The 17405-nt window shown below is 33.3% G+C and overlaps 1 pseudogene; it reads right to left on the bottom strand.

Annotated features, from left to right (window-relative positions):
- Positions 1 to 12721: 12721 nt before the first annotated feature.
- On the bottom strand, positions 12722 to 16390 carry LOC111285855 (UPF0481 protein At3g47200-like; annotated as a pseudogene).
- Positions 16391 to 17405: the final 1015 nt, after the last annotated feature.

Genomic DNA, 17405 nt, shown 5'->3' with positions numbered 1-17405 from the left:
GATGAGAAGCCAACATCGAAGCTAGAAAAGCTTGTCTCACGATCAGTGGTGACAATTAAAGTTTTTGGCCATTTTTCATATCAAATTGATAAAATAGTACTTTAGAAATATGATTATGATGTCGTAGCCAACCCAAATACTGTCAACATAACAGGTGTATGAGGCATGACTCGAAGTGAGAGGTGTTATACCCTAAAGGCTTTAGAAAAAGTTAAAAAAGAGAAAGCTAAGGTAGGAGAAGAAAAAAAAAGTTATAGTGGTCTTGACGTAACCCTAGAAAAAAAATGTCAGAAGCCAATTTCTGAGAGTGAAACATATGAATTTTTAAAGTTAATAAAATACAACAAGTATAGTGTAGTAGAACAGCTTAATAAGATGCCAGCCAGAATTTCGTTATTATCATTATTGCTCAGCTCAGAGTCATACTGTAATGCTTTGCTGAAGATGTTAAATCAAGTATATGTGTCTCACAATGCTTCTGTTGAATATGTGAAACAGCTTGTTAACAATCTGGTAATTTTAAATTATATCTCTTTTAGTGATGAAGAGATTCCTCCTAAAAGTCGAGAAAGTACCAAAGCTTTTCACATTACTGTGAAATGTAAAGGTTATATAATGACTAAGATTTTGATTGATAATGACTCATCTATCAATGCTATGCCTGTGACTACTCTGGTAAAACTTCCTGTTGATGGATCTTATATGAAACCTAGTTATATAATAGTATGAGCATTTAATGAAACTAAAAGAGAGGTGCTAGGAGATATAGAAGTGCTACTATAGATTGGCCCGTGCACTTTTAACGTAAAATTCTAAGTTATGAATATCTCTTATTCATACAGTTGTTTATTGGGTAGGCCGTGGATCAATATTACAGGTGCTGTTTCATCCTCATTATATTAGAAAGTCAAATTTATTGTTGAAAGAAGCTAACATGTGTGACAGAAGAAGAAGATTTATTAGTAACCTAACCGATAAATACTCTTTATGTGGAATCAACAGATGAAGCTCTGAAATGCTCTTATAAATCTTTCGAGATTGCCAATGCAACATATATAGCTGAAAGATCTAAATTGTATTCGTCACACTTATTTACGATAACTAAAATGGTAGTCAAGCAGCTTACCAAGATGGGATGACGACCTAAAACCAGACTTGAGAAGAACCTGTAAGAAATCACGAAGCCATTGATCATATATGAAAAGAAAAACATATTTGGCTTGGGATATAAGCCAACAAAAGGGTACAGAATAAGAATAGTGAATGAAAAAAGAGATAAGAGAATAGCTAATCTTAAGGGATATGAGCCAGAGTTAAAGCCTATGGTCATTCCATACCTCTATGATTCTTTTCACTCGAAAAGATATATTTATCCAGATTTACCAGGAGCCCTAAGTGCAGGATTCGTGGAAGAATTTTTAGAGTTGACCATTCAAATGATGGATGATAGAGAAAAAAGAGTCAAAGTGAAGAGCTATTCGTGTACCCTTATCCTTCAAATTTTGAGCTGAATAATTGAAAAGTTATAGAGCTGTCTATTGTCTTTAAAACTTTGAAAAGTAATGTACTGTGAAACTTTAAATCCTTAATTGCTTTCTACGAGTATTATGAGGTCTTTTGTGGTGTGTTTATGTTTGTCGTTTTAATAAAAAACTTAGAAGATGCATCCGAAATTTGTTTATTATTTTTATCTTCATTTTGCTTTTCATTCTTCTCTTTCCATCATTTTTTTGTCATTTCATTTTTGTGTGTCAATATTCTCTTCATCTTACCATTTACAGGGTCCCAAACAATGAACACGAAGATAATCGTGGCAATAATCTCATATTTGATTTTAAAAACTTAATTCATGTTGATGAACTTGATAATGAAAAAAATTCAGATAACTACACATTGCCTCTCGATTTGTTAAAATTAATAGAATATGAAGATAAGCCAATTGAACCTCACCAAAAAATTATTGAATTAGTGAATTTAAGATATGGTGAAAACAGAAAAGAGGTTGAAGTTGATATATCTCTTTTACCAGCTGAAAGACAGAAGCTAGAAGAGCTACTCCGAAAATATGTAGATGTGTTCACGTGGACTTAACAGGATATACCAGCACTTAGCACTGATATTGTAGAGCACAAGTTACCTTTAAAATCAAGATGTAAGTCGATGTAGCAAAAGTTAAGACACATGAAACCAGAGATACTGCTAAAAATTAAAAAGAAAGTGAAAAAATAATTTGATGTTGAATTTTTAGTGGTGACAAAATATCCTCAATGGATAGCCAACATAGTATCAATTCTTAAAAAAAATGAAAAAATGAGAATGTGTGTCGATTATCGAGATTTGAATAGGGCAAGCCCTAAGGATAACTTTTCTCTATCTCACATCGATACTCTAAATACTGCTAGGTATTTTACATTTTTCTTTATGGATAGCTTCTCAGGCTATAATCAAATCAAGATAGCTCAAGATGATATGGAGAAAACTATATTTGTGACCATATGAGGGACATTCTGTTACAAAGTCATACCTTTTGGGTTAAAAAATGCTGATGCCACTTATCAAAGAGTAATGGTGACTCTCTTTCATGACATGATGCATAAAAAAATAAAGGTATATGTGGATGATATGATTATGAAATCTCGTGAAGGAGAAGATCATGTAGTCAATCTTAAAAAGTTATTTGACAGGTTGAAAAGATTTCAACTAAAGTTGAATCCTGCTAAATGTATATTTAGTGCCAAAACAGGAAAACTATTGGGCTTTATGGTCAGTGAAAGAGGAATCGAAGTGGACCCAGATAAGGTACAAGCCATCCAAAACTTATCTCTTCCTCGTGCTTTAAAAGAAATACGAAGTTTCCTAGGGAGACTGAACTATATTGCTCGTTTCATCTCTCAACTCACCTATAAGTGCGATCCTATTTTTAAGCTTCTTAGAAAATATGATACAGGAGAATGGAATGATGAATGCCAAAATGCTTTTGATAAAATCAAAGAATACTTATCAAATTCACCCATATTGGTACCACCTATTCCAAGAAAACCTTTGATCTTATACTTACTAATACATGAAAATTCTATGGGATGTGTGTTGGGGCAAAGAGATGAAATTGACAGAAAAAAATGAGCAATATACTACTTGAGCAAAAAATTCACTGATTATGAGTCCAAGTATTCACCATTAGAGAAGATATGTTGTGCATTAGCCTGGACAACTCGAAGGCTTAAACAATACATGTTTTATCATACTACTTGACTCATAACAAAGCTGGATCCTATTAAATATATCTTTGAAAAGCCTTCATTGACAAGAAGAATAGCAGGGTGGCAAGTTATGCTTTCAGAATATAATATCATTTATGTGACTCAAAAAGCTATAAAAAGAAGTGTCGTAGCCGAGTTCTTTGCTGATCGTGCTGCTGAAAATTATGAACCAATGAACTTGAAGTTCCCTGATGAAGATGTGATGGCCATTGAAAAAAATGAACTTATTGAAGAGTCTTGAAGAATGTATTTTGATGGAGCTACTAATGCTTTAGGTCATGGTATTAGGATAATTTTAATATCTCCTTATGGGCACTATTATCCCATTACAACCAGGTTAAATTTTAATTGTACAAATAATGTGGCTGAGTATAAGGCCTATGTTATGGGTCTGCAAGTAGCAATTGAAAAGAAAATCAAAGTATTAGATGTGTTTGAAGATTCAGCTCTAGTCATCTATCAATTACGAGAAGAATAGGAAACCAGAGATTTCAAGTTGATACGATACCATAAGTACATCTCTCAGTTGGTCAAATAATTCGAAGAAGTTCAATTTGAGTATTTGCCTAGAGAAGAAAATCAAATTATTGATGCACTGACTACTCTAGCTGCAATGATTAAAGTAGATGCAAATAATAAAATCTAACCCATCAAGCTGGATGTGAATGATGAACCAGCACATTATTCAAGTGTTGAAAAAGAAGCTGATGGGAAGCCATGGTATCATGACATCATGCAATACATTAAAAGTCATCAATACCCAAAATATGTAACAGAAAACGAGAAGAGAACTATTAGAAGGTTGGCTATGAGTTTTTTTTCTTGATGGAAATGTTCTTTATAAAAGGGGTCAAGATCAAGTACTCTTAAAGTGTGTGAATGTAGCTGAAGCAAAGAGGATTATTGAAGAAATGTATAATGGAGTTTGTGGGGCACATGTAAATGGTCATATGATGGCTAGATAAATTGTGAGGGCTAGATACTATTGATTGATAATAGAGAGTGACTGTATTGGTTATGTCAAAAAATACCATAAGTGTCGGATCTATGTCGACAAGATCCATACTCCTCCAACAGCATTGCATGTTTTGGCTCCTCCATGACCATTCTCTATGTAAAGGATAAATGTCATCGGTCTCATCACTCTAAAAGCTTCAAATGGATAGATTTATTTTTGTGATGATTGATTATTTCACCAAATAGGTAGAAGCAGCATCATATGCTAGCGTGACCCGATCTGTGGTATGCAATTCATAAAAAAAGAGATAATATACAAATATGGGTTTTCAAAGATAATTATTTTTTATAATGCCAAAAATTTGAATAGCAAAATGATGAATGAAGTTTACACTTAGTTCAAGATTCGTCACTGTAATTTGGCACCATATCGTCCAAAGATGAATGGGACAATAGAGACTGCAAACAAGAATATCAAAAGAATCATGGAGAAAATGACTGATACTTATAAAGATTGGTATGAGAAGTTATCTTTTGCTTTGTATACTTATAGAATATCAGTCCGAACATCTACTAGGGCCATTCCGTTCTCTTTGGTATATGGAATGGAAGCTGTGCTACCGATCGAAGTGGAGATTCCCTCACTGAGAGTCTTGATGGAGGTAGAATTAGAGGAAGCAGAATGGGTTCAAAATCGTTACGAGTAGTTGAACCTCATTAAAGAGAAAAGACTTACAGTACTTTGTCATGGTCAATTATATAAAAAAAAGATGATGAGAGCACATGACAAGAAAATCCATCCCTGTTGCTTTAGGGAAGGGGATTTAGTATTGAAAAAGATCCTTCCAAATCAACATGATAATCAAAGAAAATGGACACCAAATTGAGAAGACTCGTATATGGTGAAAAAAGTATTTTCTAGTGGGGCATTGATTTTGGCAGAGATGAACGAAAGTGATTTACTTACTCCGATAAACTCAGATGCTGTGAAAAAATATTTTACTTGAAAAAAAAAGAAAAAAAGTAAAAAATAAAAAATAATGACTCATCTAAGCTGAAAACCTAAAAAAGGTGGCTTGAATGCGAAAAAAAAGCATCATTCCATAATACAGGGGCAAGTTAGTTTGATGAACTCTGAAGGATCAAAGAAGTCATCTAATTTAGTTTTAAAAAAAGAATCTGAAAATATTTTGTTCATGATTATCTTATGATCATTATTTGGGCACATTTGTTTCAACTCAAATACTTTGCCATGCACTTGTTACTAGTCTAATAAAATATGTTATCTTTTCTTTAGAAATAACACCTATCCATTCTTTTATTCTCATTTTTTATCCGTCATACGAATATAAGAAATATGTGATTGCATTTTATTGGTCTTGAACTTAAAATAATGAAAAGAAAAACAAACATGAAAAATCTTAGCATTACTTTTTAAAAGTTGACAAAGACAAATGAAAAAGATGAGAAAAACATGACAAGACATTGATGTTGCAGACTTTTGAAGAAGAAAAATATTGTGGTCAGATTTTAAGAACAGATTAGTCATATAAGAATTCTGATAAAAGAAGCCAAAAAGTGAGAGATTTCGAGAACCTTTTTACTATAATGAATAATTTTAATTACATTACATGCATTGCATTTAAAGCACTCAGTACATGCATCCATGAGTAGTTTTAATAAGGACAGAGACTTTCTATTTCCTAATGAAAAATAAGATCAAACAAAAGAATTCAAAAGAGAAAAATTTACTTGTTCAAAGATGAGAACTCGATTTGAAGAATAGATGATTTTTTAAAATTGTTGAGCCTCTGCTGAGAGAAGCTTTTTCAAGATGAGATTTTAAAGTTATTGAGCCTCTGCTGAGATGAGCTTTTTCAAGATGAGATTTTAAAGTTGTTGAGCCTCTGTTGAGAAGAGTTTTTTTTTTAAAAATTTTAAAGTTGTTGAGCCTCTGCTGAGAGGAGCATTTTCAAGATGAAATTTTTAAAGTTGTTGAGCCTCTACTAAGAAGAGCTTTTCCAAATGAGATTTTAAAATCGTCGAGCCTCTGTTGAGAGGAGCTTTTTCAAGATAAGATTTTAAAGTTGTTGAACCTCTGTTGAGAGGAATTTTTTCAAGAGATTTTAAAATTGTTGAGCCTCTGTTGAGAGGAGCATTTTAAGAAAATTTTTAAAGTTGTTGACCCTCTGCTAAGAAGAGCTTTTCTAAGATGAGATTTTAAAGTTGTTGAGCCTCTACTGAGAAGAACTTTTTCAAGTGAGATTTTTAACGTTGTTGAGATGAGTTTTTTCAAATGAGATTTTAAAGTTGTTGAGCCTCTGTTGAGAGGAGCCTTTTTCAAGATGAGATTTTTAAAGTTGTTAAGCCTCTGTTGAGATGAGCCTTTTTCAAGATAAACTTTTAAAGTTGTGAAGTCTCTGCTGAGATGAGCTTTTTCAAGATGAGATTTTTTAAAGTTGTTAACCTCTGCTGAGAGGAACCTTTTTTAGATTTTAAATTCTCAAAAGTTGTAAACCCTCGAGGAAGAAGAGCATTACGATTTGATTAAAGAAGCGTTCTGATTAGTTTAAGTAAAAAAAAAAAACAAACAAAAACTCTTTCGATTCTGGATAAAATTATTGTCTTTGTCTTTGCCCTATTTTTGATTCTCAGCAATGTGCAAAGAGGGGCAACTATAGACATTAAATTTGTCATTGATAGCTTTTTTATTTTTTATTAAATAAATAAGATAATAAAAAATTATTAAATACAATAATAAAAATTAAATAAAAATACAGAATACAAAAAAACACTAAAATTATTCAAAATATCAAAAAAAATAAATTTTAAAAAAATAACAAAATAGAATAGAAAAAAAAAATCGAGGATGGCAGTGGTGCCTTCCCTGGCACCACTGCCACCATGCTCTACCCCCCACCCCTCTGATCACCATACCCTACCCTTTACCCATCTGATCACACATCTTGCTAACAGCAATTACCCTCACTGTCAAATAAGATAGAAATAAATAAAGATAGCATGGGGCTCGTGCTTGCACCCCATGCCGAGCTCTATAAATAGAGCTCCTGGCCAATCAAAAAATAAGGAGAAGAAAAATTGTAAAAAAAAATAAAAGAGATTCTACCAAAAAAAATCAACAGTCCTCCCCGTATAGAGAAACCCAGCCTCGAGAGCCCTTGCACAAAGAAGAAAAAAAAAGTTAGTTTAAAAAAAAAAGTCAGAATACAAAAAAAAATAATTTTATCGAAACTTTGAAAGCAGATCTGGGGAAGTGGAGATTTTTTTTGGCGAAAAAAAAGCTGGATCTGTGATTAGGGTGTTGAATAGAATATTTTAGGTGATTTTGGTTTTTTTCGGTCACAGGCAACGGCAGCGGTGACGGAGATCGGCCGACACCTGTGTTTGGCTGAAGAAAAAAAAAGAAAGGTTTTTTTTTTTTTGGAGAGGGAAGAAATGACTGAAAAACAAATTTGGGCTTTTATATAAGCTGTCAATAACTAAAACAACATCATTTCAATAAACGCCCAAAACAACGTCGTTTTAAGCACCTAGGATCCGCACGTCAACCCGCGACCAGCTTTCTTCATCAGCCTCTGACCGGTCTGACTAAACTAAAACTGAACCGCTGAACCCGACTCAAACCGAAACTGAACCGCTGAACGTGATTGAACCGTTGACGCCAGACCAAACCGTCGGATCGAACTGCTCGTTGACCGAACCATTGACCGGTCCGATTCAGGTAAAAAAAAATTTTTTTTGAATTTTATTTTTTTTATATATTATTTTATTAATATTTATACATATTAAAATATTTATATTTGTTAGATTAAATGATGATATATGTGATTAAATTTTTTTTATAATTTTGTTAATTTTTAAAATAAACTTAAAACATAAAATAATATAAAAATAAATTTAATAATAATACTAAACTAATAAAAAATGTAGGAGAAGAAAAGAAATTTTATCCGACAATGAGATTCAAAGATATTTCGAGTAATAATACCTACGAAATCTCTAGGTGAGAAGATTATTTTTAAAATACTACCAGTGTATTCAAGTATTTATAAAAAATTTTCAATACAATAATAATTTTCTTTTTTTTTTATAAAATAGTAATAAATAAAAATTGATTAATAAATTAAATAAGTAATAAAAATGAGAAGAAAAGAAATTTTATCCAATGATTGGATTCTAAAAGTATTTCGAGTAAAGATACTTTAAGAAATCCCTAGGTGAAAAGATTTTTTGTAAAATATTACCAATGTATTAAAATATTTATAAAAAATCTTCAATATAATTAAATTCTTTTTTCTTCAAAATTTCAATTAAAAATAAATATTAATAAATAATTAATAAAATTTCTAACAAAGGAGAATAAAATATGTGCACCAATATAGTAACATTTTGCATTGCATGCATGACATTTTTACGAAAAATAAATTTGAGCCTCCGAGGATGAGATTTTAAGATATTTCAAAAAACGATACCTAAGAAATCTCTAGGTACGAAAAAGTTCTTCTAATGTTACCAATGTACTGGAACATTTTAAAAATTATTTCAATAAAAAAGTTTTAATTTATTTTTATCGAGAATAAATTTTTTTTTCTAATAAATAAAAAATCAAGGAAATTATTTTTCGAACACCGAAAAATAGACTATTTTTGTCAAAATCAAAAGATAACACGTTATTAATTAGTACCGTTTTTAACGGGTGTTATGGGGGTGCTAATTCTTCCCCACGCGTAACCGACTCCCGAACCCAGATTGTTTCGCAGATCGTAAATTATCTTTTTAATAAGTTTTAATCAATTTTAAAACTTCATTAAAATGATATGTTTTAGTAGGTGACCAATCGCACGTAACCAAAAAAGATTGGTAGCGACTCCGTTATTTTTTATTTCATTTTCAAATTCGTCGGATGGACACAAAACCGTTACGACACTCTTTTTATTTTTCCTTTCGCTACCAATAATTATTACTTAATTTCTCTAAAGTTTTAGGTCGACTAGTTCTTTATGATATCAATACAAGCGGATGTGCTTCTAGCTTATTTCATACTTGGGAGATCATGTCGGTGAAATTTTTAAGCTTTACAATCGAGTTTAAATTATTGATATACACCTTCTTATAAGTGCACAAACACATTCTTAAATTATATCATGCATCTAATTTAAATATATTGTCTAATTAGTGTCTTTTCAATAACCCTTCTTTTTCAATATGGGGACTTGGGGAGTGAAATTGATGGAACTTTTTTTCCTGTAACAGAACTCTTTTTCTTTCCTTTTTCTCTCTGAATTCTAGAACACAATTTTATTGCTGGACTTTTCTCCATTTCCTTCCCATGTGCTTCCAAAGTTCAAATTATTCAGACTTTACTTCGTGGATGACATTTCACCATACTTATCTTTAAGGAATCTTTAGTATGAGATTTTTTCTGAGAGTATGAACTGCACCACAAAAGAAAATTTGGGTCATATCTGCGATCAAAATTTATGATTAGGGATACCCTTTCCTCCGCATTGATCAGATGCATGCTTATCATTTGGCCAATTACTTGCACAGGGTTACATTTAGATTTTGTCAATTAGCATTTCGCAAATATTTGATTAGTCAATTCCAAAAGATTTGTTTTAGATTTCATCAAAGCAAATACAAGAAATTAAATGAAAATTTTCTGCAAAGATTGTCAAAGCTTTATAATTTAAACACTGATTGGTGATGATATTCTTCTGTTTGCTTGCTTGATATTGTCTTCATGCATTATTGTATTCTACAATCCACTGTGCTTTGTTAGAAAAATGTGGGTCAGCCTTATATGGAATATACTTGATAAATACATTTCCAAGTGATTTCAGCACTGATATATTACCAAAGTTGGAACTTAGAACCAATGGTAATTAAAAAGGAACACTGATAAATTTGCAGCTCTCATGTTGTGGAAAACTAGAGGATGTAAGCTGATTTTTCTTTTTCAAAGAAAAAAACAAGGGGAAGTACTGATACCTGAATATAGACCAAGTCAAAATCCCATGATCAACCTTAGACATTGAATCATGAAGAAGCTTAAAATTTGCATCTATGATAAACTTGGATGATTTTTTCTTTTTTAAAGTCTAATAATAGGAGAGAAACTGATCTCTCCTTTCTATTTAACTACTCAAATCTTATGAAGCAAATATGCAATCCTGTAAGTAGTGTCATTCTTGTAGAACTATCAAAAGTATTTTACTTCACCTTTGGTGTTGGTTCTACATTCTTATTGTCCCTTTGTATTTTACCCAAATTTCCCCTAATCCCATGCCTTAACTCACCGACATAAAAGGGCATCCTCACCTCGTGCAAGGAATAAATATTTGAGTGCACGTCTTATCTAGCAGTGGTGTGGCCCTAAAAACCCATTATTATTATTACAAAAAGCCAGGTACAGTCAAATTCAATTCAAAGGGCTCCTCCATCACCCCCCTATGATCAGTACTTTTTGCTGCATCATAATTGAAAGGGATAGTGGGTTAATTTGCGACAAAGGGTCAAGACAATGGGTGCACCACAAGGACAGTCCCTGTAACCTACATATGCCTACGTTTTTCCGTGTATTATCTTTCTTCAACTTTCAGAAACAATTACTACCTCCTGTGATTTAACAGAAGCACTGAATCCAGTGGTCCAGTAGGTGGTTTAGGGCTTCCCCGAATTACTTGTTCCTAAATTATCTTATATCTAATACCATAATGCTGGTTTTGGTTCAAAAGAGTTAAACAAACTATCAATATATAGTATCATTTAGAAGAATTTTCTAATATCATACTTGGAAATTGTACACAATTAGAACATAAAGTGATCATGAGTAATAATCATTCAATCTGCATAAAAATTTATTTCATAATGAACATTTCTAATACTACACCTCAAAATATTAATTTCTAGCACCATAAAGTTGTTGAGAAGATAAAAAACACTAGCAATAGGTTATTCAACATTTATAAACAAGAAAAAAAGTGGTAATAACATTAAATTCCATGGATGTTAATTTTCTTGTTTTTACCATGCATTAACCTTTATTAATTGGTTATGATCACTGTTGTTGATTACTAGAACCTTGTCCACCTTGTGGTCTTCTTATGTGAAAAATGTTTTTATCTTGAAGAGCTCAGGATTGAGTGAACACCCCTCCTCTGATATGGTAGCTTGCTTCTGCAGAACAGGCAATCTTTGTCTTGTTGAATCTATTGATTTCAATTTGATGAGCTGCTCATGTTTGAAGAAATGTTGCTCTTCATGTTCAATATCCAATGAGTGGAGCTGGTTCTTCTTGTACAAATTAGGAGAAGGACGATAGACTGTGAGGTATGCCTTGAGAAATTTGGAGCCAACATTTCTCTTGGAATCGGAAGACAGTTTCTGTAAGAGTTCTAGGAAATGCCTTGATTTGAAATCTTCTTCCCTTTCACTTGGGAGTTTCTCGATTGAAATGCATTGCTCTTTGGTGGACGATTCTCTGATAAGCTCTTCCATGTCATCAGCGTTGAGTTTCTTGAACCACCCCAGAAGGGGGTCCTGCTTGTTTTCAAACACAGGACTGCATGGATTTGGATAAGATTTCCCATCATTACACCAAGGACTTGAGATTATGTAGAAACTTTTTTTTCATCAGCTGTAAATTCAAAAATTTTCTGCCGCAGGCATGACTTGAAGAGTTGAAGTACTGCCTGCTGCTATATTGCTAACATAAAAAAAAAAATCAAGGTAACCAGGTCAACATTCTTAAATCCAGCACAACTTGAAGTTCTTTTAAGGCTCTTTTTCTTTTTTTTACATGGTTTTCCTCATATGACATTTGGATTTAATATTTATCCTTCTGGCCAAAAAATATATATATTTATCCTCAGAAATTTCTAGGAAATTCAGAGAGCTCATAAATCAATATAGAGTTTGACAGATATCCATTAATCATCAATCTCAAGGTCAGTAAAAATGTGGTTTATTGAAAATTCCCCCGTAAACCATGGTAGAAGCAAGCCAATGTTTTAGCATAAAAGCAACAACTTTCTAATCTTTTTGAATATTGATTTCAGAATTTGACTTTTGCAAATGAACCAATTGATTCTTATGAAATACAAGTCTGATAAATCTTCGTGGAAACCAAAATCCACCACAGAAGCAGAAAACCCCATTTTATGGTTTCACCATGTGGAGGATTTTCAGTGCTGGGATTTCAAAGATCAAAGAACCTGCTCAGGGTTCTCAATAAAGTTAGTGAAAGATATACTTGATTATTAATTTTATTTTTTAGGAATTTGTCTAATTATTAATGGATTTTGCCTTATTCCGAGGAGTATATCTTTGGACCATGGTTGGAGGCATGAAAAGAATACCGAAGGTCGAAACGGAGGAAGTATCAGGGCAACATATAGTGGTGAGTAGTGACTAGTACTAATAAGAATATATGGATATTCTATTAATGTTAATTCAATAGCATTTTTTTTTTGTTGCAAAGGAGGGCTAATGCCCTTACAAGGGGGGAGGGGGGATGCCAGGATCAAACTTACGCCTATATAACTTTCAACCGATCTCTTAATCACTAGGCTAAAATTCAATAGCATTTTATTATATTTAAAAACTTTGATTATGAAATTTACAATTTGCAATCAAACAAGTGATGCATAAATTTACTTATTTATTTAGGATTGTTTGGAGGAAGAACAAATGCATAGATAGCAAAGAAGGCCTGAATCATGCTGAATATTAGGAGTACGAGGGCAGCTAAGGCTGACATGAATGACCATGGGGTGTCAAAGTAACTGTGCTTGAATCCTGCCCATCGAGCATGCGAATCGTTCCTGTAATACTCATTCACATCCTCTAAAAGCTTTGATAGATGGCTCTTCTCTATATCAAATGCAACATCTTTGGGTACATTGTTAAAGAAGCAAGCAATTTCCTCGTCTGTTCCGAATTAGTTTTCAATTATTTTGTGATCACAGAGAAATCCGGCATCACTAGGTGTATTGATTAAACATCCCATGAAGGTTGCATATGTTGTTATTGTTGGGGAACACCACAGCTCTTATACCATTTATTGGGCTAAAAACCTCCAATCCAATCACACCAGCGGAAGCGAAATCAAACAATAAATCAAACACATCGGAGACAACAATTTAACGTGATTCGGTCCAACTGACCTACATCCACGGATGAGAAAAAAATCCACTAGTTGTAGAGAATTACAAACATACATCAAATCATCAACCTCACTCAATAATCAATACTCATAAGACACTCTCAATCTCATCTAGTCCTATAGAGTATTCTCAACCCAAACAAACACAAACCCAAACCCTTGTGCACTCTTTCAACATAACCAAACACATACCCATATGCTCTCATACATTATACCTATGTGGACTCTCTCAATCTCCTCTAGTCCACTCATAAACAAACATACACACCTATAAGACGTAGCAATCAATACTCATAAGACACTCTCAATCTCATCTAGTCCTATAGAGTATTCTCAACCCAAACAAACACAAACCCAAACCCTTGTGCACTCTTTCAACATAACCAAACACATACCCATATGCTCCCATACATCATACTTATGTGGACCCTCTCAGTCTTCTCTAGTCCACTCATAAACAAACATACACACCTATAAGACGTAGAGTCTCAATACTCCTATAGGGTGTCTATCCCACAAAATCCTACAACTCTCTTACATCTTTTTTTCTCATACCTAACCCTGTAGAGACTTCACCTATTTATAACCATACAAACTTGCCCATTAAGAATCCTCTCCTTTTAGAATTCTTCTCTTGTAAGTCAAACTTACCTATTAAGAATCCTCTTTCTCTTGAAATTCTTCTTTTGCAAGTCTTCTTGTCCATCAAGCAATATCTGACAAATCTCAAACAAATCTCTTATGGGATTTGAGTCAATATTCCTAACAATCTCCACCTTGACTCAAATTCCATTAATCATCTATCTTCATGCTAGACATGCTTGACTTCACCTGCAATGAAAGTCTCACAATCATCTTCTCTTGTGTCTTCACGTTTCATACAAACCAATCATCAATCTTAAACTCGAACTCTTCTCTTAAATCGAGCTCCTCTGGATTTGCTTCTTCTCATGTCTCAAACCATGCACTTCTCACATCTGAAACCTTTAGCTTTTCCCACATCTCGAACTTTCAGCTCTTTCACATCTCTTTCACATCTTGAACTTTCAGCTTTGATACCACTTGTTGGGGAACACCACAGCTCTGATACCATTTGTTGGGCTAAAAACCTTCAATCCAATCACACCAACGGAAGCAAAATCAAATAATAAATCAAACACATAAGAGACAATAATTTAACGTGGTTCGGTCCAACTGACCTACATCCACAGATGAGAAACAAGATCCACTAGTTGTAGAGAATTACAAACTTACATCAAATCATCAACTTCACTCAACAATCAATACTCATAAGACACTCTCAATCTCCTCTAGTCCTATAGAGTATTCTCAACCCAAACAAACACAAACCCAAACCCTTGTGCACTCTTTCAACATAACCAAACACATACCCATATGCTCCCATACATCATACCTATGTGGACCCTCTCAATCTCCTCTAGTCCACTCACAAACAAACATACACACCCATAAGACGTAGAGTCCCAATACTCCTATAAGGTGTCTATCCCATAAAATCCTACAACTCTCTTACATCTTTTTTTCTCATACCTAACCCTGTAGAGACTTCACCTATTTATAACCATACAAACTTGCCCATTAAGAATCCTCTCCTCTTATAATTCTTCTCCTGTAAGTCAAACATGCCTATTAAGAATCCCTTTCCTTTTAGAATTCTTCTCTTGCAAGTGAAATTTACCTATTAAGAATCCTCTTTTTCTTGAAATTCTTCTTTTGCAAGTCTTCTTGTCTATCAAGCAATATCTGACAAATCTCTAACAAATCTCAAACAAATCTCTTATGAGATTTGAGTCAATATTCCCAACATTTATGTGGTCTGAGCAGTGGCTGTAATATTGCTCAAAAGCAACACAATTGAGGAAGACCGATGTTGTAAAATCGTCTACTGCCAAAAGTGGAATTTGAAGCACCCCATTGCTAAATTTAACGTCTAGGAAGCTGTCACTCTTCCTTGGCTTGAATTGAATTCCTGCTAGATGAAGCTTTTTGGCAGATGGGATCAATTGAAGGAATGTTGATGTTTCTTCAGGCGAACTGCTCTTTCTTGATGTTTCTTCAGTGGGACTAGTACTGTTTCTTGATGTTTCATGGGCCGAACTACTCTTTCTCAATGTTGCTTCAAAGGAACTACTATCTGATGATGTTTCTTCAGAGGTAGGTGGGAGAAAACTCATACGAAACAGATCAAGTAAATGTCTTCCAGTAAGATTGTTATGCTTCTCTAGGACTTCAACAGGCCTTTGTACCATGTAATTGAAAAATTTTAGGCTAAGGCGAGCTAAGGAGGGAATGTTTTCCTGGCCTGAACCCAATATTGATAGTTCAAACAAAGTTTGAAGTACAAAGAATGGGATTTGGTTTTCTAGCCTAAGAAGATCGCGCATAAGAAACGTCAAAATCCATTGTATATTGAAGATGAGGTCATCAAGATTAGTAGCTGCTAACCTGCTAACAATGCAAAGGATCTTGATAATGAAACATCCATCAAGTACCATCATCTCAATGAGACCATGGCTGTCAATTCCAACAGTCTCTGAGTAGCACCCCCTTATTCTCTCCTCCATTTCTTCTATGGTTCGGAAGAGGTTAATGAGACCAATGTTGTGTCCCCGTGTTCGATGAAGGAGGGAACCAAGAAATCTCCATTTGTGCTCTTGCATTATCCGGAGATGGTCTTTTCCATGGTGGTATGGCCCAATCGAAAGGATATCGAACAAGGCTTTCAGGGACTCTAAAGATGCAGCAAGACTCGTTACCTGCATATTTATTCAACAATTTAGGCGGTTGCTTGATTTTTGCTTCCATGATTCTGATAACTTGATGAGAGGTTTCATCCATGTCTGCAGACTCCATGACCCTGATAAGTTGATGAGAATTTTCTCCATTTCTTTGATTTCTATGGCTGGGGCCAACCATTTCTACGCCAATAAGATTTTTTTTTCTATTTTTTTGTGTGTGTGTGGTGAACCGGGCAGGTTATAACTTAGGCCAAAGCTGCAGTCTAATAATAAGGACAATTGGCCTGCAGGGATCAGTTACAGGGAAGAACTAAATGGAACTGAAACTTGGAAGGAGATGCTGCATTTTAAAAGTTGCTCTTATTCACATTAAATCATTAGAAAGCAAGCTCTTTGATAGATGAAATAATTAAGAAAGGAGATCTTTCGCAGGAACTACTTGACATTTTCCCCCTTTCTTTTTTTTAATTTTTATCTCGTGTCATTAAGCTAAAGACATTTGGTGACTCATTGTTACATGGTGCCAAATATTCTCATTGAGGATTCCGAAAAGAAAAGTTGTCATTTGCTTAAGTAGTCTAATATATGAACTGTGGGAAACTATCAAGAAAATGTTGAATTGTCCGAGTTGCACCTGTTGTCGCACCCATAGCAAAACACAACTAAAACTACTGATAGGCAAAGTAATGACAGTCAAGTTGCTTCACCCCCATTCCAATTCCAATTATATGTTTTGTCTCACGGATAAGTGCTATGTTAGAGTTCATATATATAGATGGAAATTTTAATTTCTACCATTCAAAAGAAACGAAAAATATATAGTACAAAGTGATAAAGAGAAAACAAATTCGACCACATTGAAAAAAACAAGACAAGAATTAAGTCTGTAAATAATAATATAGTCTATCAATAAAGTATTAGATATTTAATTTAAATAATCATATTTAATATACGATAATCTCAAATATAAAAAAATAATAAAAATCTAAGTCAAAATTTAACGCATAAATATCATGTTTTCTAGCATTTGCGTAATAAATGATTTTAGTGGCTTGGCAGCTATTGCATAAGAGGGTTTTTTTTTTAGTTTTAATTGCTCGCATGTGCACTTTAAAATTATTATATTAAAAAAACTCGTTTAATGTATTGTGAATTAATATATTAATTATCAACTATTACATTTAATAAAAAAATGTTATTATAAATAGAATATTAATTAACTTAAAATGAATTAAAAGCATT

This window comes from Durio zibethinus, chromosome 6 (genome assembly GCF_047325235.1).
Source record: "Durio zibethinus cultivar Kanyao isolate XHJ-2024 chromosome 6, ASM4732523v1, whole genome shotgun sequence".
Classification (NCBI taxonomy): Eukaryota; Viridiplantae; Streptophyta; class Magnoliopsida; order Malvales; family Malvaceae; genus Durio; species Durio zibethinus.
The sequence above is the reverse complement of the archived record's forward strand: the minus strand, read 5'-3'. Positions and strand labels throughout refer to the sequence as shown.